A 24399-nucleotide genomic window follows, 5' to 3' on the forward strand; every position below is an offset into this window, starting at 1 on the left:
TATTTTGCTGGTTCACATATAGGAGGGTTTTATCACTTTTGGCTGATTAGTTCTACATATCAGCTTGTAATTAAATAATTCAGCTATAAATGACATATGCATAAGGCTAACAAGACCATGTTCATGCGCAAAAATGCAGGCTTTGAAAGAACTTCTCATGAGCACAAGTTACTTGCCATGGGGTTATGTGAGCTGATGTGAGCTGATTTCTCCAAAGGAGCCTCTCTCCTTTCACTGAGCAGCTTCCCGACGGCTAACAGCATCAAGCCCCATGAGTGTTCTATTGACTCTCATCCCCAGCCCACCTTTCTTCCCCAGGGCTGTGCCCCTTGAAGGATCCTTCCCCTCAAAGCATCTACCCTTGCCTCTCTGTCAGACTCCTGGGCCACCTGCTCTGGCCTCAGGACTGTGAGCAGGGGTGACACAGGCCCTGTAGGAGAGAGGCTTTGGCCCTGTCCATTGCTCCTTCTCAACACACATGAGCGGCTATCCCTAGCAGTGGTCACACCTTGAGCCTGAACCTCCCAAGGACAAGGGGTGCTGATATCCGTCAGCGAGTCCACAGCTGCCCACGGGCTATCTGAGGAGTACCAGTGGGTGAGCTCAGGACTGCTTCTCCAGCATCTGACCCATGCAAACAACTTTGAATACGACTGTCAGTGACCTTATGCGAGGCAAGGCTTTGGGAAAGAAAAATCACCAATGAATGACTGCCAATATCCCATTTAATCCACACAGTAGTTCTATAGCACAGAAAAACCACATGGTGCCAAGTCACTAAACAAGCTTGAACTTAAACTCAGTCCCAGGGGCTGTCCTGGCTGCCATGTCTTCCCTAGAACCCCCTGAGACCTCACAGCGGGCTCTGTGAAATGTCAAACCCGAGATCACAGCAGCTGTGGCTGCATTTCTATACACAGGAAGCTACAAAAACCTTCAAGCCAGAAGAGCAAATCTGGGAAAAATAACATGTGAGTTCCTGCACTATATTCAAAGAGCATATAATGTATCCCACACAGTGTATTACTGAACATGAATATTCTGAAGCTTAATCTGAAAATCAAATTAGCACACCTTTTAAGTAGAGACACTGTATACCTTTAAGCCCTGAAAATATTAAGTCAAAGTTTCTTTTCGAAGGAGACAAATAAAATGTCATTTATTTAGAAAAGCACTTAGTAGTGGCCCCTGATCAAACTATTTTTCACTTCAGCTACTAAAAATGCCTTTTATTGAGGCACCCAAAAGAGAAGTATTAGATATTTTCCTGATACATAGAATATATTTTGTAAAGTCATGCATACGAGTGAAATTGACATTTTGAGGTTTGATTATTGTTTATTTTGAATATTTGTTGAATTTTTCACTTAGCGGAGGCATAAGCTTATGATTACAAAAATAAATCGAAAGTATGTCATGTCATTGTAAAAACTAAAAGAAAAAAATAAGAAATGAAGGAAGGGGGTATGTTGGTATGGGCAGGCAAGTGTCACTATGCTTCTAAATCTATATATATGAAGTATGTGAAAACATTATGTAAGTGAGGCACAGGTGCACTGTCTCCTCAGTTCTCAACCAAACTCCCTCAGTAAGGTGCAGCTGGGCATCTGCCAGACAGCACGGTCAAGGCCTGCAGTCCCAGACCACTCTCACTGTAGCAACCTCACACCCCAGGGACTATCTGTGGCCCAGCAGCTTAATACAACTGGTGCTTTCTGCTATGAATTAAGTTTTATTGCAACACACTCAAGCCCATCTGTCGCCTCCTTATTTATAACTGCATCGCATTTGCTGGAGTTTCAACATTTAGTCCACCAACTCACTCATACATTCAAACCTCAACATTTTATGTTAATAGCTGATGATGAATGCTAATGGTTGTTGGAATGAGGGTGGAGGTGTGACCTAGGAGGTAGCCCTGGGTGATGGGGAAGGGGCTTCAGATGAGCAAGGCTGTGTTCCTTTAAGAGGATGCTTATGGTGCTACTCTCATCCCTGCCTCTCTGACACAGCGTGCGACTCGCCCCCTGCAGGCTTCCACCAGACCAAACCATGAGCTGAAATACACCTCCTGACTTTCTTTCGAGTGAGGGAAATCTGACCAACACTGTAACAGTGGTCATGGCAGAGGAGAAAAGTAATGAGAGGTTCTATGCTACCTCCACATCAAACTAGTGACTCTCCTGTCCTCCTGCCAATGGTGACCCATGCTCGTGCGGCCAAGCTGGATCCGTCGCTCACTTTTCTGCTGATCCCGGGGCAGTGAGAGAGACTGTGACCCTTAGGGTTACTCAGAATTCAGGAATGAGCCTCCTTCTTTTCATGACACCAGCAGGACCGGCCACTGGGGCAGAAGCTGGCCTGGGGAACTGCATTCCTATGGAAACACGCCCCTCTCTTAGCTCCCATGAGCCCCAACAAACCCTGTTGCTAAGTGCACAGTAGAGAGACCAGGCAGCCTATGGAAACCCAGAAATAGCTCCGGCTCACGCTGGAATAAAATCTCCTTTTCAGCATGGAGACGCAAAACCCAACACACAATGTCCATCATGAAAGGCTTCAGAGAAACATGAAAAATTAATTTTTCGAGCCCTTCCTACATAATGAGGGACCGCAGAGCCTAAGGACTGTGGGACTCTGCGTCTCTTGGGGCCCACAGAGCTGAAAGTTGGGGCACGGTGAGCAGCAGCTCTTTAATAAACTATCACACTTTAAGTTATGGGGAAAAAATTAACATGGCCAGAATAATCATCTGACTGTTGTGTCTAATGTCCTTTCAAGATTTTCAACAAATACAAAACAGCTGTTGTTTTCTGCTTTAAGTATGGGAACACTGTGGCGATTTAATAACCCACCGAGTCACTTTTAGAAAGGAATGTCTCCCTCCTGTGGACTCCCGGCATATTGTGGTGCAGCTGGATTAAGGACAACTCGCACAAACCAGCGGAGTCTGGGAGAACAGATGTGTTTCCTCCATCCCCACTCACACTCTGGGTCTCCTCAGTGAGAGACAAGGCCAGACACCTCGTCCTGTTTCCTCCTGGTTCCTGGTTTCTATTTCTCTAAGTTCCTGAAAGAGTAATTGACATAATTGCCCGATCCTGTAGTCTTTCTCAATCTTGGTTCTCTTTAGAAATATTATACCTTGAAAATAGCCCTTTCCATGGTCTGTAATGGCTTGGTATTTTCCCACTTTCTTCTCCTACCTCAAAACATCCCTGTTGGACATCTTGCAGTGACCTCTTTCTATAATTGCATTTCTGAGATAGTACTTCCCCGAAAGCCGCTATGAGTCTGCTATCATTTCCATTGTTAAACCCTATTCACGGTGATGTGCTTGAGTGCCCGGAAGTGTATAGCCTCAGCTCTCGGGCCACTCCCAGAGCCGCCATCCCCCAGCACAAGAGACTTCAACTGTACACATCCTCCCTCCACTCCACGCTCTGCTTACATGACTTCATTTCTCATTCTACACAACTACCCAGACTTCTCGGATCTGAAGTCTTCATTCTCAGGCCCATCTACGTCTAAACCACCGTTAAATGCTTGCTCTTGAATCTACAATCATCACATCCAGTTTCCCCACAATGACCAATATTCCTTTCAGACCCAAACAACAGCCTGTTTTCTGTCTCGATCTACTCCTATCCCTGGAAAAGTCCAACATGTTAGTCACTGTTACTCACTCTGCCATCAACTTGCGCCCTCAGTCACAGGTGCCTGTCATTGCATGCTCCCAGTGACTGCAGTATTTAGCCACCCACCCAAAACAGGGGACTCCACTCCTGGTTTAATGCCAGAATGGAGCAGCAGGAGAAGGGATGCTGGGAAGACAGAGGCCTGGGGGTGCTTCTTCCTCACTCTTTCCCTGTTCATAACCACTTGTTTCTGGTAGCAGTTGCTCTTCTCCATGATTACAGCTCGTGACAATTAGTTCCCCCGTATCTCCACACTCCACTGGACTTTCTCTCCTGAACCCCAAGGGTTAGGGATCCAATGTGCTTCCTTATTGAGTTCCCTGTTCAGTCTGTGGAACCTACTCACACTTGGCAAATAGTTTCCTCACTAGGATATTGTGAACCACCTCCAGTGGTCTCTGTTCCATGCTGCTTACTTCGTTGGTACAAAGGGCTGACATCGCCTACTTAACAGCTCACTCAGTCAACTGTTTCTGTATTTGTGATTTGCGTCTGAATGTGCACATTCCCATTCCACACGGTGCAGCTCAGCTCTTCTATAGGGCTGTGATTTTAGCTGAAATCTTTGTTTCTGGAGACTCTAGAAGAATCAAAGCATACCCTGGCTTACACAGAGACTCAAAAATACTTACTGAACTGGGTTACTGAAAACTTGTGAATTGTGTCAAAAAAACGAGGATAGTATGTTACGAAGCCATGCTAGACACGTGCCATCTGCCTTAGAGATCTGGGCACAGCCTTCCGCTCATTGCCACACCTGCCTCCCATCCTTGTTGCAAAACCTATGCCTTTCTTCTGGTCAGGTCCTCTCTGGCCTTCTGGTAGTTACTTCAAAGCACGTAGTCACTTTCTGCATTCCACAGATCCCTACTTTACGCGCTCTGTGTGAAAAAGCTTGCTTGTCAACTTACTTTGAGAAACATGGCATATTCTACCCTCCCCCCACTCTCTTAGACTCTCAAAGCACATTTTCATTTTGAAGGAGCTGAGAAATCAAATTCTAGAGAAAAGAAGATCATTTAATATATTAGTAGATAACTGAAAATAGGAACTTTTGCTTCACAGTAACACCTCAAGAATTAACTTGACCCCATGGGAAACGCTGCCTCAAGAACATTTACCTCCATGAATGTGATAATACTACCATTGCTGCGAACAGAATGAATCACTACTTTTATAACGATCTATAATTCCAAGGTAGAAAAAAATGTGAGTGGAAATACTCCAAAGCAAAATTTGAACATAGTACCTATTTGCAAGAATTGAAAGTGAAATTAACTTTTAGCATTTTAGTCTCTGTTGCTGTCATGTGAGACACAAAAAACGTGGTGAAATAAGACATGAAAACTAACCAATAAGCTGACATTTCAGGTGGTACCTGAGCCACAGAGGGAAAGTGACTGCTCTGTGTCAGCCATGGTAAGGGCTGCAGGAAGACCCTGAGGGAGAAGACCCGCAGGTGGGAGCACAGACCTACATCCTGTACAAGGAAGGCCTCCAAGTACCCAGGCAACATCTGTGGTGGACACTCACCACCCACCACCCACCAGGTCTAGCAACCAACTTGTGAAAGCAGCAGGTGGCACAGCTTCTGTAGATGCCAGCCTGGAGCTCAGGGCCAGTTCACACAGGTGGGGTCAAGCTCTGCGGGTCTCAGCTGCTTCTTCAAGGCAACATGTGCTTCTGGAAGGAGGGCGAGAGGATTTCACGATTTCCCCAGATCACAGATCATGTCCGTAGAGGGTAACTTGGTCTCTTGGCTTCCAAACATGGTGGTCCCCTGATACTCCTCTCTTCATGTGGCAGCCCCTGTGGCCTTCTCAGGCTGCCTATCTGATATTCCTATTCTCCTGTCTGAACCTCTTGAGTGGACAAAATAGTGGAGTGTGAGAAATTCAAAGGCATGTAGGTAAATTAGCAGATGAGTGCACATGTGAACTCCCCTCCCTCCCTTCCCCTAATGCTTAAAGGAAAGACAGCAGCTGATGGCTACTGAGACGAAGCCGTGTGCAGGAAGGCTGCGGATCTGCAGAGGAGCCCTGCATAGACACGGGCAGCTCCAGGACCTGTTTTCTGCAGCAACAGCATCCTGATGGACACAAAGAAGGCAACTAAGCAAAAACCAGAGTCTCCACTAGCAGAGGGTTCAAAGGGAAGAAGCTGCAAGAGCTCAGAAGATCATTAAGGCCATCTTTAAGATCAAGTGGGAGGCAGGATGCAGGGTGCAGCCTCAGGAAGCTGAGTAAGAAGTAAGGAAACATGCAGTTGGCTTCAGGATGGGAAACGGGAATAATATCAATACATGTGGTGGGAGTATTAAAAGGGCATTATTCTCTTAAGAGTTCTATTAACGTATAACTGAAAAATAGTTGTGGGTTTCTTAATGCTGGGCATACATTACAAACAACGTATCATCAAGGGACTTCACTGATGTGTGAACTGAAAAGCCTATGTTTGTACAACCAAAACAGTGTAGGTTAATCTCTTAAAGTGACCTCTTGATGCTATGAGGAGATGGAGGAGGCCATGGGCAGCAGAACACAGCACAATTTCACAGCCAACTAGTCCTAATAAGTAGAGGGGTAAATGGCAAAACAGTGATAAATAATCTATTGCACAACAAACCAGCGACACAGTCCTTTACTATAATTTTATGTGCTGTACTGATCCTATGAGCTGTGTTACGACTAGCAGCATAATAGACATGCTCACAGCAGCAGCATCCAGACACAGGAGGCGGGCACTGCACTAGGACATTTCCATGGAGACCATAGCACACCAGGAAGAATTCTAATTCTCAGCTCTCTTAGGATTTTGTGAGATCAATGTTGTTGACTGAAATGTTTCAGTGAAGCCCTTGGCCATACAAAATAACACCCTGCACATGTTTAATGCATACAATTTGATGAGTTTGGACATATACAAAAAAACTTGTGATATCATCACCACAACAGAGATTATTTCTAAATTGATTTCCCATTGTATTTTGCCCTCCTTTGCTTTTGAAGACTAGTTAACATGAGATAAAACCTAGGTGTCAAGCACACAATACTACATTGTTAGGCAGTAGGCTTCCAGAACTTACTCGATTCCTCTAGAACATTATTTCATTGTGCTAACCAGGTATAAACGCAAAGGAGCTCAGCATCACTGACCATCAGGGAACTGCCAGCCAAAGCTCCAGGACACATCACCTCACACCTGCTCCCAGTGCCATTACAGAAAGCAAACAAGAGGACCAGGAGTGGGGAAAGCCTGACAATAGGTATCCAAGTCTTAGAATAGCCTTGGGTAGAGGCTCTTTAGACAGTTTGAAGGGGCCATTTGTGTCTTCACAATTTATCCTTTTTATAGTAAAGCCCAACTCCAGAGTTAATAACACATCCATGAGGCTCATAGGCTGAATTCTGCTGGACAGGATGGAGCATCTCTGAGTCATCCCCTCAGCAACACAGCCAAAGAGTATTGGAGAGGAGGATAGATTTTAATCAACAGCTTGGGACTCACATGCAGCACTGGCCTCATGTCACCTTTAACAGGGATTTTATAAGATACATCTACAAAAATTCAGTGGAAGTTGGCATTCATTAAGATAGTTGAGAACCACACCCAGGAACCATGAAGCATGATGGTGATTCTTCAGGTCTGATCTGATGTGTAGGGATGTCCCAGCCCCAACGCTCTGTCCGACCTACAGTGGCAGCTAAGGTCCTGAATGGTACGGGTTTCCCATGCCACACAGACTCACCAAGCGTTCTGACCCACGCTCACTCTCAGAAAGATCACAAAAAGGCAGCAGCAGCCTCTCCATCCCAGAACACTGTCTTCACGGCCCAGGCCCTTATTTCTCCAGCACTTTCAAGCACTCTGGCCTCACTTCTTCGAGAGGCAGCAGTGTACCTCCAGTGTGGCCTGCCAATCTCCCTCCATAAATGCTACTAGAAATGGTCAGGACGACGGCAAAACAACATTGGCTGCGCCACAAGACACATGCAGATACAACACACATCATGATAAACTTTGGCATATTGTTCACAGGATGGAAAAAACAAATCAATAAGAAAGTTAACTTAATCTCTGTGGCAAAGATATGGCACCTTTCACTCCCATTACAAGTAAATACTTGACATTAGTCCCACATGAGACAGGTAAATGCTGATGAGATGAAATCAATAGAATGCTGCCAAGGAGAGTCATTAGAGTGTATCAACTTTCCAAAGAGTTGGTGGTACACACGAGGCAGGGCTGACAAGGAAATGCCCTAACTCGTCCTGACACCCTGCTATTCCTCCTCTCAAAGTCTGTGCATTGTTTCACCTGACAAGTGCTAACTGGTCAAACAACTACAACATGAGTGCCTCTGTTCACTGAGCTCTGGGCTTGGCAGTTCATCTTCTTTGCCATGAGGCCCAACTACCTCCTAAATGGTGTATCTACTTAGGTGAATTTTAGCAGAGGCTAACTGAGGGCAATGACTGGCAGTCCACAAAGACCAAATGTGAGCAGTGGGAGAAATATTTTCTAATAGCTGAGTCCTGAATGTCCTTCAAATCATTCCAATGAGGTAATCATAAGTCAACATGCTATACCTGGAATGAATTCTTGGTTTTAAGATGTTCAGAAACCAAGCCATATATGCACCACATTGCCTGTTTTAGAGACTGAGAGGGATGGATGATACAATGAAATCTCATAATATTGAAAGTTAAAAGGAAATGAAAAAACACAGTAATTATCATCCAAATTTAAAAAGTAGAAAACAACAATGATTGACTTAAATATATCACAAGAAGTTTTGTAAAAGTAGGGCTGTCCCATAATTTTTGACGTATTGATGAACTGCATCATTTGATTCCAAATGAGAAACAGGAAGAGCAGTTAATGACATACAGGTTCGAGGTGCTGAGGCAAAATATGAAGCCCTGTGTTTTGTTGAGTTCATTCGATGCTTGAGTGACATGATGAGAAGTGACTAGACACCTGGTCAGCGTGGGAGTCACAGGGTCATCAAATATCCCCTCCTGACTCTCAAAACTCATTTCCCTAAAGCATCAGGAGAGGAAGGTTTCTGTGTACCGAGCTCCTCAAGTTCTTTCCCTCAGAGCCTTGAGAGCATCCTCAGTGGTTAATTGGTGACGTTTCTTGCCCCATCCTCAGGCTAGCAAATGTGCAGGGAGCTGGACTAAAAATAGAACAGCTGGGGCTTGAACCCATGCCTGGATGAGATGCCAGTGCTGCAGACCACAGGGTAAGCAGCGTTGCCACAGTGCCTTTACCGTATCTATCTAGGCCCTCCTGCAGTCATTAAGCTGGCACATTTCCATGCCAAAGATTCTTAGATACTCAGAAATATGTGGGGCTGGTCTGTGGTTGATGGCTATGGCTGAATTTTCTGAACAATATTTGTCTTAAAATTCTTCATCTCTGCAGTTTGAATGCAAAGACAAAAATAAGTAGAAACAGAATTGCCAAAAGAAAAGCAAAAAAATTGATCATTACTATAAATAATTTGATAATAATACTGATAATTGCATTTTTTCCTTCTAAAGCCAAGGGGAGAATTTTTACTCCACAAGAAAAATGGGCATTTATGATCATAGAAAATGTTAGACATGGACGCTCCTAAAAATTTTATTTAAAGGCCTATAAAACTGTGTCACATAATGCAATTTAATCAATAAAAAATTTTATTTATAGAATTGTGAAAAAACCAAATCGTGAAAAAACCTAAGTATGTTTCCTCGGGTGGCTGAATAAGCAAAGCGGTACATTTTCACAATAGAATGACATTGAGCAATAATAATGAATGAGTCCTTAATGCAGGCAACCACTTAAATATAACGCTGAGGTGTGAGACACTGTGACAGTGAACAAGGCCAGCTTGTTGCTAGATGGTCTGTACATACGACTGTCTCAAACAGACAAGATGAGTGAAAGCGAGCAGGCCAGAGGTTGACAGCTCTCACTGAGGGAGAATCTGACACTCAGTAATAACACAAAGAGGTTTTCTTTCTTCTTCTTCTTCTTGCTCTGTACCCTGACTCTGGTGAACTTTCTATGATCTATTTGTGTGTTCAAACCTAAGGAACTGTACCCAAAGAGACAATTTAAAAAGTAAATTAGAAAAGATCCTAGCTGTTGCAAAGCTACCTTTTTAATTTCATATTCTATCCCCCCCCCCACTGACCTCTTTATACCATCCATTATTCAATGTATAAAGAAATACCAAAATGCTATTTCAGAGGCCGGCTGTGTGGCCGCCTCTAGTGGGTTAAGCCACCAGCTGTGATGCCAGAATCCCATGTATGGTGCTTCTTTAAGTTCTGGCTGCTCCACTTCAAGTCACGCTCCCTACTCATATACACGTGGAAAGCCGAAGTTGGGGCAAGCACTTGGCACACTACCACTAACACGAGATGCTAGGATGGAAATCCAGGGTCATGGCTTTTGCCTGGCCCAGCCCCCAACCCAGCCATCATGACCACCATGGTTATTTGGGGAGTCAACCAGGGGATGGAAAACCTCTCGGTCTTTCCATTTCAACCATTCTGCCAAATAAAATACATCTTGCAAAAACGAAAAAAAAAAAGTGATTTCAATACAACCAAGCTGTCCCTGGCTGAGTTGGAAGACAGTTCCTCAGGAAAAAACATTGGAGGGTAGCCAGAGGGTAGGTGGGGAATGCTCTGGGACAGAGATCAGAGGGACCAAAAGCACCAGGCAATACAACAAGCTAAGCCAGCACCAGCTCTGGGTGCATGCAGATCGCTGTTCATGCAAGCAGCAAGACAGCCTCCTGAAATCTCATTTCCTAAGTCTGAGCAGAGCTGGGGAGACTCCTCTTCCACATTCCCCATTCAGCTTCACCTCCTCAGGAAAGCCACCCACTGCCAAGACAGCCCAGAAGTTGTGGTGAATTGCATAACACATCTAAATTAGGCCATACATCTAAAAACATTGGCATTCTTAAAGCTGAGACATTTTTCTTCAACAGAACACATCTGAATTATAAATGACTCCAACATTTATAATGTAAATATCAAAAAAAAAAAAAACCCTAGTCCAGAAGTCAGCTGGGTCCCAGCATGCTTTAGCATCTTGGTTAAACTTCATTCGTATGTAGCGCACTCATGGCCCCGGGGAACATGGATGGCAGAACCCTGTGTTCACCTCTGTGTTCATTCTCTCTGATGCGCTTGTAGCCGTCCGCTTCAGGGGAAAGCATGTCTCTCACATGTCTTACATCAGAAAGAAAATCTCTCCCATGTAAAATGTCAGTAATTTCCCCCGGTTACACATGATGGGTCGGCGGAAAGGAGCACCTCACCCAGTCCAGGGCCCCTTCCGACCTCACCCTCTTCACAGGTCTCCCTCACTCTCACTTCCTCTTTGGGGTAGGCAGCCTGTCTTCCCGTAGTAAGAACACTTTCTCACGTGCTCCTGGTCTGTCTCCATAAGAAGGTTTTGAATGTCTCATTTCACATGCACTAGGTGTGTGCTGGGCCACAATCGCTGGTCTTCAAAGCATTTAGTCACATGTCCATGTGTAACGGCAATGAACAGCACAGATGTCATGTCACTCAACAATGGAGGCGCTGACCGTGAACTCACCACACGGTGCTGTGGAAGCAGAGCTGGGTGCTGGGCTTCCTGCGTGTCAAGCTGCTCGCAAAAACGAATGCCTGTCAGTCAGTCTGCTCAGCTGGCAAGGCCGCAGCAGCCACACAAACCCTGGATTAGTGCTCCCACTTGCTAACAAAGTCTTCCCCAGAATTTTTTTTTTATTTTATTAATTTCATTGCATTATGTGACACATTTTTTTATGCACTGGGATTTCCCCCGCCCCTCCCCAAACCTTCCCCCCTCCCCACGGTGGATTGCTCCACATTGTTGCATTTCCATAGTTCAAATTCAGTTGAGATTCTTTCATTGGAGGTTTTGACCAAGCATAAAGTCCAGCATCTTATTGTCCTGGTAAGTTCAATGGCTTCTTGGTGAGACCATCTCTGGTCTGAAGGTAGAACCAGCAGAGTATCATCCCAATCAGGTAAAAAACCCAACATAATATTTACAACCATTTAAGACATTATGGCATTAATTGACATGGTATTGATTAACCAATATGTTACCAGGGAAATGCAGGTTCTCAACCACAACCTGTGACTTCTTCATAGACATTTCAATTTTGGTTTATATTCAACCATGTTCTATATACCTTAAAATGGCTATAGATTGCTATTCAGCTGTCTCTTGTCTATTTTAATGTTAGTATTTAGCATTTTATAGCATTGAAGCATGATTTTGTTGAACCTGGTTGTTTTTCGGGTAGTCTAACTCTATAACTTTAACAGGACATATGTCAACAGTTTTGGTGAACGTGTTTGGGAGGGGTGTGCAGAGAAATCTGTATCACCCCAGAGAGGAGTAACTGATCGTTGTGTCCCACCCAGTGAGTTATAAGTGCATCCCGGCTGGCCGCTTCCTGTCTGTTTCTAAGCTTTCCTAGTTGTTTTCTGTCTATCTGTTCTAGTTTATTTGTTCATTTGTTTGTTTGTTATGAGGGGTTTCTGGAGCGATCCTGATGGTCCTTACGAAAAAGGGTAGGGACCCAGAATTTTTTGAGAAAATGTTCTAAGAGATGTTTAAAAGCCCCATCATGCTACTATGTTCTGTTCTAATGGGAACAGTATGCCTAAGCCATCCTCTCCACACTCACCCCCAGACAAGACCAAATCTTCATTACGGGGGAATTGTGCCTGAGTCTTCATTTGACTCAATGACAGCTGTCTTTATTGAAAACTATCCTGAATAAGGACAAAAACAAATGGACAAAGCAATTTACATGTAAGGATTAGATGAAGCCGAGGAGAGTATCGTTAATAATAATTGCCAGTACTCTTGCTGTACTTGTTTCTGTGTGCTGCAGCCCAACACGGCACTACTACAAGCTTGGTGGCAGAGGATGCGTGTGGTCCCACAGGTCCGAGGACTGCCAGTTCAGGATCGAGTTCTACACAGGGCGTGACTGGATGTGACCCCTCCAGTCTCTAGGAGTGACACTGCTGGACCTCAGAGCTTCTGACAACCCTGGGAATCCCATGCCAATGATACGAACCCCCTCTCGTTCTCCAGAGAGCTATGCATTGCCTCAGCTACTCTGTACTACCTTTGCCGTTTTATGTTTTTTGTTTGGTTTGTTTGTTTTTACCAAGTACACTGCTCATTAGCTTAGAATCCACCCAACTTGATCTCAATTCAGCATCCTGAATTATTTCTGAAAAGTTCCTGTGCTAACCCCCACTCAACAAACTCATTCACAATTTCTGGGGGCCGGGTAATGGGTATGTCTTTCAGGGCCACTTTGGAACCTGCTACTCTTGCTCATCTGGGGCCTCTAAAAGCAAATAAAGTACACTTGACACAGGACAAGGAAAGGATATTATTTCCCAAGTTCATTCTTAGGCAAGTGTGCTTTATATTCCTGAAATCACTTCACCATTGGGAAAACAGCTATCAGGGAAGACTGCTTTAAAAGATACTTTTCCAGGAATTATTTGTAACCTATTGACTGATAAATGTTCTATGTGCTATCAGCATCATCAGTGCCCATATATTTCAGTTTGCTTTCATCCCTGAACAGCCCACACCTGAACCCACACCAAGAAAATCCTTCACAGCCCAGCAATGAAAACAAGGAATGTCTGTCTAATTTTATATCTGTGTCTGGTTTCCTGGCTTCCTTGATCTGTGAGTAGGGTGCATTTCCTGTACTTAATGGTGGGGTGGCATTGTTAAATTGAAATTCAGGTGTTTCAGCCATTCGTGCACCCAGATATTGAAGAAAAGAATAGGTTATATAAATGCAACTGGTAACAGAGTAATCCAAAAGGCCAATTTCAGCCATGTAACAGATGTAACACACACACACACACACACCTCCAGCCTAACACCTGTCATCACACATTTGGGAACAGGATGTCAGTACAGGACAAAGCATGAGGATACATTTCAGACTGAAATCACTCTTGTTTCCCTGAGGCCAACTTCCCACCTCTGCTGTTCAATCTCCGAGCTGACCATGGAGGCCAACCACAACCACTGATCCCCAAGCCTGGCCATTGCTTCCTGCTCAAGGTAGCAGTCGATATCCTCCGCCCCTCACCTGTCTCGCCCCACCTCTGCCGCCACTCCTCCCTGAATTGCAGAAAGCTGGAGAAAACGCACCATCTTTCTGAACAGATCCACACTTGCATGGCCTGGAAGCAACCCGCAGTTTCCCCATTCACTGACTACACATCCGTGGCACTTTCTAGCATAGTCCAGTCTGCAGCATCTCTCACAGCTGCTTTCCAAGAGATGGATTTTTGCTTTTGAAAGAAATAAGAAAGAAGAGGCATGAGTAAAAGGGAGGGGCTCTGAAAGTTCAAACTACCAATGCCAAAATTTTTCTTCTGTTTTATCACTCTTTCTATTTTCAAGTGTGTTCGTTTTCCTTTTCACTGACACATATGGTGTTGTCTACAGATTTTGTTTCAGGGTACTCACAAGAGGAAAAGTACAGTGATGGCTTATTTTAGGGTAATGATGCTGCTCAAATGATAAAATCAGAACCAAGAAGTCTTAGCAACCCAGCCATGACCAGAGCTTGATCGCAAACAGGAGGTATACATCTTTGGCCAGCTATCCTATTAGTGATCAACCCCCTTACTGAATACACAAAGGTAGTATCCAAACCAGGAAGTCTAAGTGTACAAGGAAGCTGATGATTAAAGATTACATGAGTAACAGGGTCAAAACAACACTGTCCCTGAAAAGGTGGCACTCAACCTCCCCTTCTCCAGTCAGGGGTTTACTGACATCTGACTTTGAAGAGGTGCCGGACACCTGTGTGATCAGCACAAGTTGTTTCTCTGTAGTTCTGGTATAATGTCCAAGTGCTTTGGTACTTTTTGATCTGTTGTCAGGGAGATGTCTCAGTGGGTATTGGTCTTCAATTCATGCAGGTGGAGCTGTACTGCAGGTGACCAAAAGGAACCGCATGGACCATACAGAGAGAACAATGATGTCTGTGAGCTCAGGAGCAGCCAGGCCACCAAGGTTTGGCCAAGGTAAACCAAGCTGCAGTGTTACCCCATTTTAACATCTTGGTAACTAATTCGTTTAAGAAAATTACACCCATGGTTCCTCTCTAATCGCAGGCTGCATGTTTGGAATGTGCCTCCTGGGACTGATGAGGCTTTATTCTTCATTCTCTCTCCGTGAGTTCATAAAATCTCTTGATTAAAGATTGATAGACACTTAGGAGAGAATGTTTTCAAAACTCAAGGGCTTTCACGCTGGATTGTGACCCATTTCACAAGCAGACCAGCCAGGCTTAAAACAAATACACAGAAAGTGAAAAAGAGTACATTAGAATAATTAAGTCACCCCAAAGTAGAAAATATTGAACTTGAGTTTTGAAAATGCATGTGTGTCCAGTGGGACCAGATATATGATGATAAGAACTGTGGTCAAATAAATGCAAAAGACCTGACTTTGTCTACTTTCCATGAATGAGGGGGATCTCAGAGCTCAAGCGATTTTTCCAAATTTCACAGAGCTACTAAATGTGAGAATTGGAATTCAAGTCAAAATTCAGGTCCTTCTTAGGAAATCTCGTACTGCGGTCCTCTTTTAAAAGGAGCTGTAGCCAGAGACATTTCTCTGTGATCCTCAGTGTAAGGGTTTTCGATCATCTGGTAGATTTTAATATGATAATTTCTGTTTCATTAAACCTCAGCATAGCTTCCATTACAGCTTATTCTTTGATGACGATTTTTTTTTCTGAGAAAACAGCAGACCTCAAGCTGTACTGGGGACCATCTCCATCTGACATAAGAAGACTCTCCAGGGTGGTCTTGGCTGCCATGTTCCTCACTCAGCAGACACTCTGTGAGATCTGTGCCACAATCTATGAGCCCCCTTATCTGCAGCCTAAACCTCCTAATCTCCTCTGTAGTTAGATCCCTATGCTGCCCTCTTCATGTCCCTGCTGACTTTCCATACACTCTAACAGACACTACACTGCAAATATGCATGCTTAAGCCAGCAGTAGAACTAAGCAACAGCAATGACTGGGAGGCAAGTGGGGTACAGATGATGCTGACCGCAAGGAGGGGCTTGGACTTGCTCATCTATTACCTGGAGTCCCATCTGAGGCTTGGAAATCAAAATCCTACCAACACAGAAAGTCTCAGTACTTCAGAGGTTTGAGAAAGGAACTGTGCATTCAAAACAAGACATTGAGAAGACACGGTGCCTTCTGGATAGGCACTGAGAGCCTTTCTCCCCGGGCCTTCGGGTGGAATGGCGAGGCACGTTCTGCAGCCACACGGTGCGGGGACGGCACCACCCACACATCTCTCAGAAATGTGCCCTCCTACTACAAATCCCCCTTTTACATATTTAGCTGTGTATGATGACAGGTAGCCACTCAGGAACCTCCACCGGGGACGGGCATAATAACTACAACCAAAGCTGCTGGCCTGGCTGTGTGGCAATTGAGAGAACATTGCGGAGAGCTCAATACCGCGCTCTGTGAATATTACTTTTTATTATTATCATTAATCATATCAACACTAAAAGAAAAGGTCTAAAAACTATCTACTAAAAATATGATTTTTAAGATTTACTTTTAATTTTAGCAAAACATGAACTCTAGATAATTAGTAAACTTGCTGTTACGATAGAATTTTTTCCCCTTCATTGCCCTAAGAACTTTCTTAATTCACATTATCTAGATCTCAAAAAAAGGAAATGGAACAATAAATACAATAAAATGCACAGCAAAACAACAAATTGAGGCTAAATACATACTCATGCAGAAATAAACTGTAGGTGGTATTTATTAAACCGGCCACAGAGCCACATGTGATCCAAAAGTAGATTATTTTATTGTAAAGGACCCATGGGAACACTCAGCAAGAGTTGACTGGGCCTGAGGTGTGCACACTAGTCTTCCGACCACGTCAGATTCCTGATTCTGATTGCGACATTGCGTTGCCTCTGACCACTGTCCCTGAAAACAGGCAGTGGGTGGGGACAGCGGGGAGGCCCTGCTCCCACAGGCCAAGGAAAAGCAGTTCTCCCTCTTTTCATTCATGTCGTAATGCTTTCAAAACGATCATATGAACTTAAATGTCCGGCCTATCACAGACTCCTCCTTTTTGGATATGTAGTTTTTCATCTAATGGATTTTAAATCTGCATCCAGATGAGGATTAATTAGCCGAGTGACTTATTGTTGTTCCTGGGCTTTAAACACAGCAATTACCTTTGGAGATGAACTGGCAAGTGAGCATGGTGATTTAGCTAGGAGGCCTGGCAAGCTCTGGCTCGATGCATGAGCAGCCCCTCATTACTGGCAGTGCAGATTCGAGCCCAGCCTGTTCATCTAAGGGAGAAGGTGGGCGAGGCTGTGAGGGAGGCACCTCTTCCAGCTGAGGCTGAGTCAGAAACCACGCGGGTAGGAGCAAGTTGCTGTTTGGGAAGGTGCACGCTGAGATGTTTAAAGAAGGGTGCACCTCCTGCCCAACTTGCTGAGGGAAGAAGGCTGCGTGGGAGGAAGTGTCTTTTCGGCTCCTCTACTTGCCAAGATGGAGAACAGTGCCTCCACAGGCAGCAAGGAGCCTTGCACTCACTCCCTACCTGCTGAAGTTTCCCAAAGCAAGAGCTGGCCACTGAGCCCACCAGAGACAAAGAGCTTCCCAAGGCATCTGTCACTCTCTAGGTAAACACATGTCTATGCAGAAATAGAGATCCACTCAGAACCAAAGCACCAGCTCGGCAGGTGCCTGAAACCATCAGCTGTCTAAGGGGAGCAGCCAGGGTAAAACCACAGGGCATTGTTGCAGAAATCCCACAAGCTCTCAAGAACGTGGAGGTTTGCTCAGTAACCATCAGTAACCCTAACCATCAGTAACCATCCAGGAAACGACCAAAGAAGCTACCTCAAAAACTGGGAAGATAATAAAAGATGAGGTTCATTTTGGTGCAAAAAAAAATGAAATTCACTTTACATGAAATGTATTAAGATTTCTTGTCCACATGGATTGTGAATTTTTTGACACCAAAAAAGAATTGATCAAGGCCAACATTATGACTTTTCACGTTAGGGCACTACCTGTAAGCTCCCATGCTTAACTACAACTCTGATGGAGTCCACGCTAGGCCTCTTCAGATCCAGCTCCTAGCTCACACACCTGGGAAAGCACGAGAAGACTCCCCAAGCACTGGGACCCTGCCACTCCTGCAGGAGACTTGTCACAGTTTCAGGCTTCTGGCTTTGCCCTCGTCCTAACTCTAGGTTGTGGCCATTTGAGACTTGCATATGGGAGATCTGTCTCTCAGTGTCTGGTTGGCTGGTTAACTGGGTCTCTCTCTCTTGCTCTCTGCCTTTCTAATGAATGAATGCTCATAAAAATAAACTTATTGTTTCAGGCCATTTTGAATGAAGTGGCCACATGCTATTTGAGATTAAGAAATGTAGGAAGTCAGAATGTACAATATTTGCAAGGCTTGAATATGAGATGAGTCACACGTGACTATCTGGGCTCAGTGCTCTAATCTGTATTCACAGATTCACTAAGCACTTCCTCACTTTGTTACTTCAGGAAGTTTAATCTTGTTATCTAATTGGTTTCTTCATTTACACAATGAATATAATGGAAACTAGCTCAGTGTGATTTTGAAGATAAAAACAGTATGTAGCTAAAAACATTTCTCTGAATTGCAAAGCTCCTTTTTATGTATAGTGTGTTATTTCACTAAGCACAAGTACAGAATCGGCCGGGATTATTAAGACATAACATCTGTTCTACTCTGACTGGGCTAACTCTGAATGGCACACATTTGAGAATAAAGCAGAAAATGAAGACAGAAATGTCCTGGTAAAGTTTTAGTTATTAGGTGAGCCAAAAAAATATCATGTTTGCAGTAAACACTATCAACAAATGTTGATTTTGATGGTGTAAATTCTCCCATCATGGCCAACTGACCTGAGATGATTGAAACTCCATGAGGCAGAGATACAAGATCTCATGCACAAACTCTAGTTTTTGTATACTCAAAAAAGAAAAAGTCTGAGAAAGCTGGGCCACAGTCTACCTACACAAGTCAACTTCCCTTCGGTCATTCCAATTTAAAATGATAGCCAACATCAAGGAAGGAAGATAGATAATTGAGCTCTTGGCTTAAGAGGCTCACAGTCTGAGATCCGGGGCCACCTTCGTATGAGGTCTGACCATTGTGGTGAGGCATGGAGCGTGTGGCTGTGAGGAGTACAAGCAGGGAGTAGGGACGGGGAGCGCACTTCACCCTGCGGTTTCTCCCAAGAGTCTTTAGGATTGGATCTCAAGCTCTGCCCAAGCAACCTCAGTAAATGCTGCCACTTTCCAAAGCCCAAGTGTGATAAGACACCAGGAGTGATTAAGTTCCATCTTAAATCCATTAATACAAGACAGAGCAAATCAAGTTAACACAGGGCACTTTAGTTAACACCAAGGCTATTATTTCAATCACAGCCATCTTTCTCCAGCCCTAAAGCCTCATGACCATCTCACAAGGCAAAACATTCATTCCATCCTTCAAAGCCCCAAAGCTTTAATGTTCCACCACTGCCCAAAGCCCAAAGTCAAGTAGTCATCTGAGATTCAAGGTCAAAATCCAGGCAAGAGTCCCTGTAAAATCAAAAGCAGGTTATCTACTTCCGAAACACAATGGCATAGCTATAAATTCTCATTCCAAAAGAAGACGACAAGGAAATAGACAGGATCAATCAGGTAGCAAAAGCAAGACCAAAACACTTTCAACTAAGCACCATCCTGAAGTGTCATGCCTGGCATCTCTGGCAGAATCGGAGCCAACTTGATGGCTTTGCTTCGCAGCCTTTGTTACAAATGGCGTTATATCTCTGCATTTCCACTAACTTTGCCTTGGCTAATACTCTCTGCAGCTGCTCCAGCCCCACAAACTCACCAGGCTCTGAAAAGCCTGGGCCCTGTGCTAGGCTTGTGTCCCTCTAATCTGTGTGGACATCCACTGAAATTTAGGTAAAGCTCACTGTGCTTGTAGCTCTGTTGGTCTCTGTCCACACAGAGCTCTCCGAGGCTGCAGCATGACAGTGATGATGTTCCAAAGCCTGTAGCCAATGCTGCCTAGCAAGTCTCCTGATGCGTGTTTGACGTTGCTGGTATTCCTACTCTTCTGGGAACTATATGTGGCTTTATACCCATGGCTTCACTTGGCATTTTTTCATCAAGAGCTCCAATTCAGAAACACAAGTCTTTTTGGTCTCCCACGCTTTCTTTTGATTTCACTGGAAGCTGCTATGACCCCATAGCTCTAGCTTTCTCTGGGCCTAGCAAACCAGCACCCCAGGATGTGGATGACAAAGTCTGCCACCAGCAAGATGGTGCCTAAAAGTGTATCATTGGACTCTAGCACCTTCCAAGTATTCTGCTGCCAAGCCAGCAGCAGGAGCTGAGTTGAGATAATCACAGGACTCCGGGGTACCTTCAGGCCAGGATTCAGCCCTGAAAAACTTTGAAAATGGCATTTTACTCCAAAGCCTCTGATTACTTGGGATGGGCGAGTGTCTAACAGACCTCTGGAGTGTCCTCCTGACCTTTCTGCTACCTGCCTTGCCCTTTGGTACACAGCCATCTTTGCCTGCAATCCCTTTTTTCTCCCACTAAGCTGTCTTTCCACTGCACTCTGTTCACAGCAAAGTTTTGTGACTAGGATGAGAAATGTCCATCTTGCTCTGCTCCTCCAAGCTCCTGATTTTCATTATGAAACTTATTAACAGCGCTAATTACATGCATGCTATAGCCTAAACACTTTGCTGCCAAAAATCCTCCTCAAACAAATAACTAGTCAATCATCTTCAAAATGGCCCAGAACAGGAATATTAAAAACAACAACAACAACAAAAACCCACCGGGCTCTTTGTCACAAATGTCACAAGAATGACCAGATAGATGACCTGCTTGCCAACTCACAAAAGAATTCTCTTTTTCCATCTGAGACCGTACCAGCAGTGCCTACACTGCGTGCCTACGTTATTTGAATCACTCCAGGCACTCCACCTGCAGCATGCTAAACTTTCTCTAACTTAACCTTTCAACTTCTACCAGTTAATCCACATCTTCAGGTACCAGCAACCAGCAATGATGCCTCTTACCAAGCACCAATCACAGTCCTATAACAGATACCTGCAAGCAGCCACTTGAAAGGAGCTTTAGCTCACCTGACAATTTTGCAAGTCTTCAGTCCAAGATCTGGCAACTCGTATATTCTAGCATCTATGAGAGAAGTAAAGATTGGCTGGTCCCTAAGGGAAGCTGACAAACCAGCAAGCAGAGACAGACAGACAGCAGGCTCTTCTGGGCAGTCTCCAGGGCAGCCCCATGATTTGGTCCTCTCCTGCCAGCCTCAGCCAATGTCATCCATCTTCAGAGCAGGCATCCAGTGCTGTGGTTGTTTGCACCTTGGTTCTGTCCTCACTTCTCATCCAAATTCTTGTCAATATGCACCCTGGTTCAAGGATCTGGGTCAATGTTGCCCACCTTTTGGATCCAGATTGACTGGTTCCTGGCTTCAGCTTAGTCCAGCATCAGCTGGTGTGGGCATTTGTAAAGTGAACTGCTAGACATTAAATCTCTGTGTATTTCTGTCCCTGGATCTCTGGTTCTTTGCCTTTCAAACACATGGCAAATATATAGTTTTTTTTTAAATAACTACTTTCTAAGAGCTTATCTTCAGACCCCTCCACTGCTGATGATTAAGTTGCATCTTTAATCCATTAATACAAACTATGGAGCTTAAATTAAGCCTTTAACACAGAGATGCCTGGGGTACGCAAACTGTCATTTAACCCCAGCAGATCCCAGCAGCAGGTGCACCTGGGGGAAGTTATCAACGTGGAGCAATAATGAGGCTGCTTCCTGCTTTGGGACACTTTCCGCCAAAGCTGAAAAAAGGTTTGCATATCAAGGCACTGGAACTGTCGTGGGCGAGCATCTCTCTCTGGATGCTGCCAAAAGAACACAGAAGCCTGAGCAATTTCTCTTTGCAGGGAAAAGCCAAAGAAAGGATGGCAAAGAACACAATAAGTGCAACAGGAAATGTTCCCAGTGCACAATATTAAACTTGCTTATTTTCTGTGAAATATTGCAAGAAACATTCTAGCTAAATGACCCAACTTTAGCCTATAAGCTACACAAACACAAAATGAAAAGGGAACTGTTACGGCCCCATTTTCCAGGTGTGCATGTTTAATCTTAGGGGTTGAATTGTACACCTCCAAAAGATATTTGAACTCTTAATCCTCCGTGTCTCAGAATGTAATCTTAATGAGAAGCAGTATCTTTATAGGGGAAATCAGAATAAAATGAGATCCGTAGGGTAAACCTCTACACAATGTGTTGCTATAGAAAGGGGCAATCTGGAGCCACACAGCTGCAAAGGGATGACATGAAGAGCTACAAAGCTAAAAGGTAGCTTCGAGAAGTCTAGGCTTGCAGGAGGCTGCCAGAAGCTGGGAGGGAGATTCAGGGTAGACACTTTCCTATTGTCCCAAGCGGACAGAAGCCCTGCCAGAACACACAACAAAGCCTTTTGTCATTCTGAGTCACCCAGCTGAACACACACTGAGTCCCAGAAAAGGCCCTTGAACGGCCTCAGTGCCCACTACCTTCAGTTCTCAGTGTGGCGGCTGCAGTTGAGGTTTTGTTTGCTACAGATAACAATTCCCAGCTTTCCCCACCTCCTCTTTTCCCCACCTGCACTGATGGTTTACTTGGTGAGGCTAGGACATCCACAGGGGAGCCTGGCTGTATCCAGATTTGTCCGCCACGATAAAGATGAAGAAGGGGTCCTGGCCCCACCTCTTTGGCCTCCAAATCCCACATGGCAGTAACGGTCAGCGCCCCACATTTCACCTAAGCCACATTTTTCTTTTAAATCTTCTCTTTACCAATTGACAGCATTGTCTATCCTCATAGATTATGTAGGGAAGAAGCAACCTGCTCCCCCACAAAAACATACCCTTCTCCAAGGAAGACTGAAAAAACTAACGTAAGTGTGCAACACAGAAACTCATCCTACCTTTGACAAATGCAGAAAGGAGGGCTCTGTGGGCAACAAGAGTCACTGAATGAGTGGTAACCAAAGCAAGCTTATGCAGGTCTCAGGAAAGCAACGAAACAATGGCAGCCAGGAAAGTTGGCTGAGGGACTGTGAAATACCTTGCTAAGTATGTTACAACACACACACATGATATTAATCAATTCACACCCTCGTACAACTCTGCTGGATAGTCAGATCATTCCTCTTTGGGACTGAAATAGCTGATGACCAAAGGGATTAAGTATCATATTCAAGGTTCACATGAAAAGCATGAGTGGCCAAACTGACACTGACAGCGCAGATCTCCAACATGCTGACTCTCACCACATCTGGACGCCATTTGCTTCGTGTTTCAGTAACTACTGAGTCCTTTCCGCCTTACTGATCCATTATGGGCAGCTTCCATGTCAAACTTAAAGAATCCAACTTTAAGTGGCCTGTCACTTGGCCCTTCCATTTAAAACAACAACAACAGCAGCAACAATATTTAGATGATCCTGATAACACATTGACTTATTCCCTATCAGAACGGGCTTTCAATTCCCTAGAGTGCATGTGTAGAAAAAAGGGCGGACAGAAAGATTGGGCAACAGTGACAGCAATTCAGAGATCAGGAATGAGCCAACTGGTAAAATCCACATCTTTTTTTAATTTGTTTTCACTGTAACAGATAAAAGCTCCATAGGTCCCATTTACTAGCTAATGCCCTTGGAAAATTCTCAGCATAGAAAACCTGGGCGTTATCAGCCCAACCTACATTCTGACATCTTTCTCCTCTTGTTTAGCATTATTCTGTTTTGATCTGCAGAAGAGAACAAACCAATGTACATCAGGATTATAGTGTCACAACACCTTCACCTCCCACTTGCTCTAATTATGTGGTCTCATAGAGAGATGAAAAGGATGTTATCAAAATACACACATTTCTGAAAGTGCAAACAATCTACCGAGCACTGGTGAAGCCACAGTCAATTCTTATTCATGACCCAAGAGCCAGGATGGAGACTTCAGTGCAATCCTTGGCTGTGTCTTCCTCCCCGCAGCAGCATCCCTGCAGTCACTGTGCACCTGCGCTTGGTGCAAGGCAAGGAGTGTTAAGTGACAGTAATCATCAAAACAGCATTTCCTCCCAGGAAAGTTGTTTCTCGGCTTGAGTGTGACTTCTTATTTCACTTCACCTCCTGTCCGTCTACCCAGCTGAGACCAGCAGACCCCCCAGGAGCACCCCTCCAGGCACACAGGTACATGGGAGCTCATGTATGCTCAAGAAAGCTCAAGCAAGCTCAAGCAAATGGTAGTTTCTAGGCAGACACTGGGTTAGGAAAAGTTAGGAACAATTTAAAATTTTAATTGTTAAATGATATCATTCTCAAGGTGGGCATTTGGTGCAGAAGTGATGCCACAAGTCAGGTACCGGTGTTTTAGCTCAGTGTGTCTGGGTTTGAGTCTCAGACCCAGAGGCTTCCCAAGCCCTGCCAGCACACACCCTGGTGTGAGACGCTGGGTCGCTGCCACCCGCGGGGGAAACAGGATGG

The sequence above is a fragment of the Ochotona princeps genome, chromosome 21, assembly GCF_030435755.1.
Source record: "Ochotona princeps isolate mOchPri1 chromosome 21, mOchPri1.hap1, whole genome shotgun sequence".
NCBI classification, from domain to species: Eukaryota; Metazoa; Chordata; class Mammalia; order Lagomorpha; family Ochotonidae; genus Ochotona; species Ochotona princeps.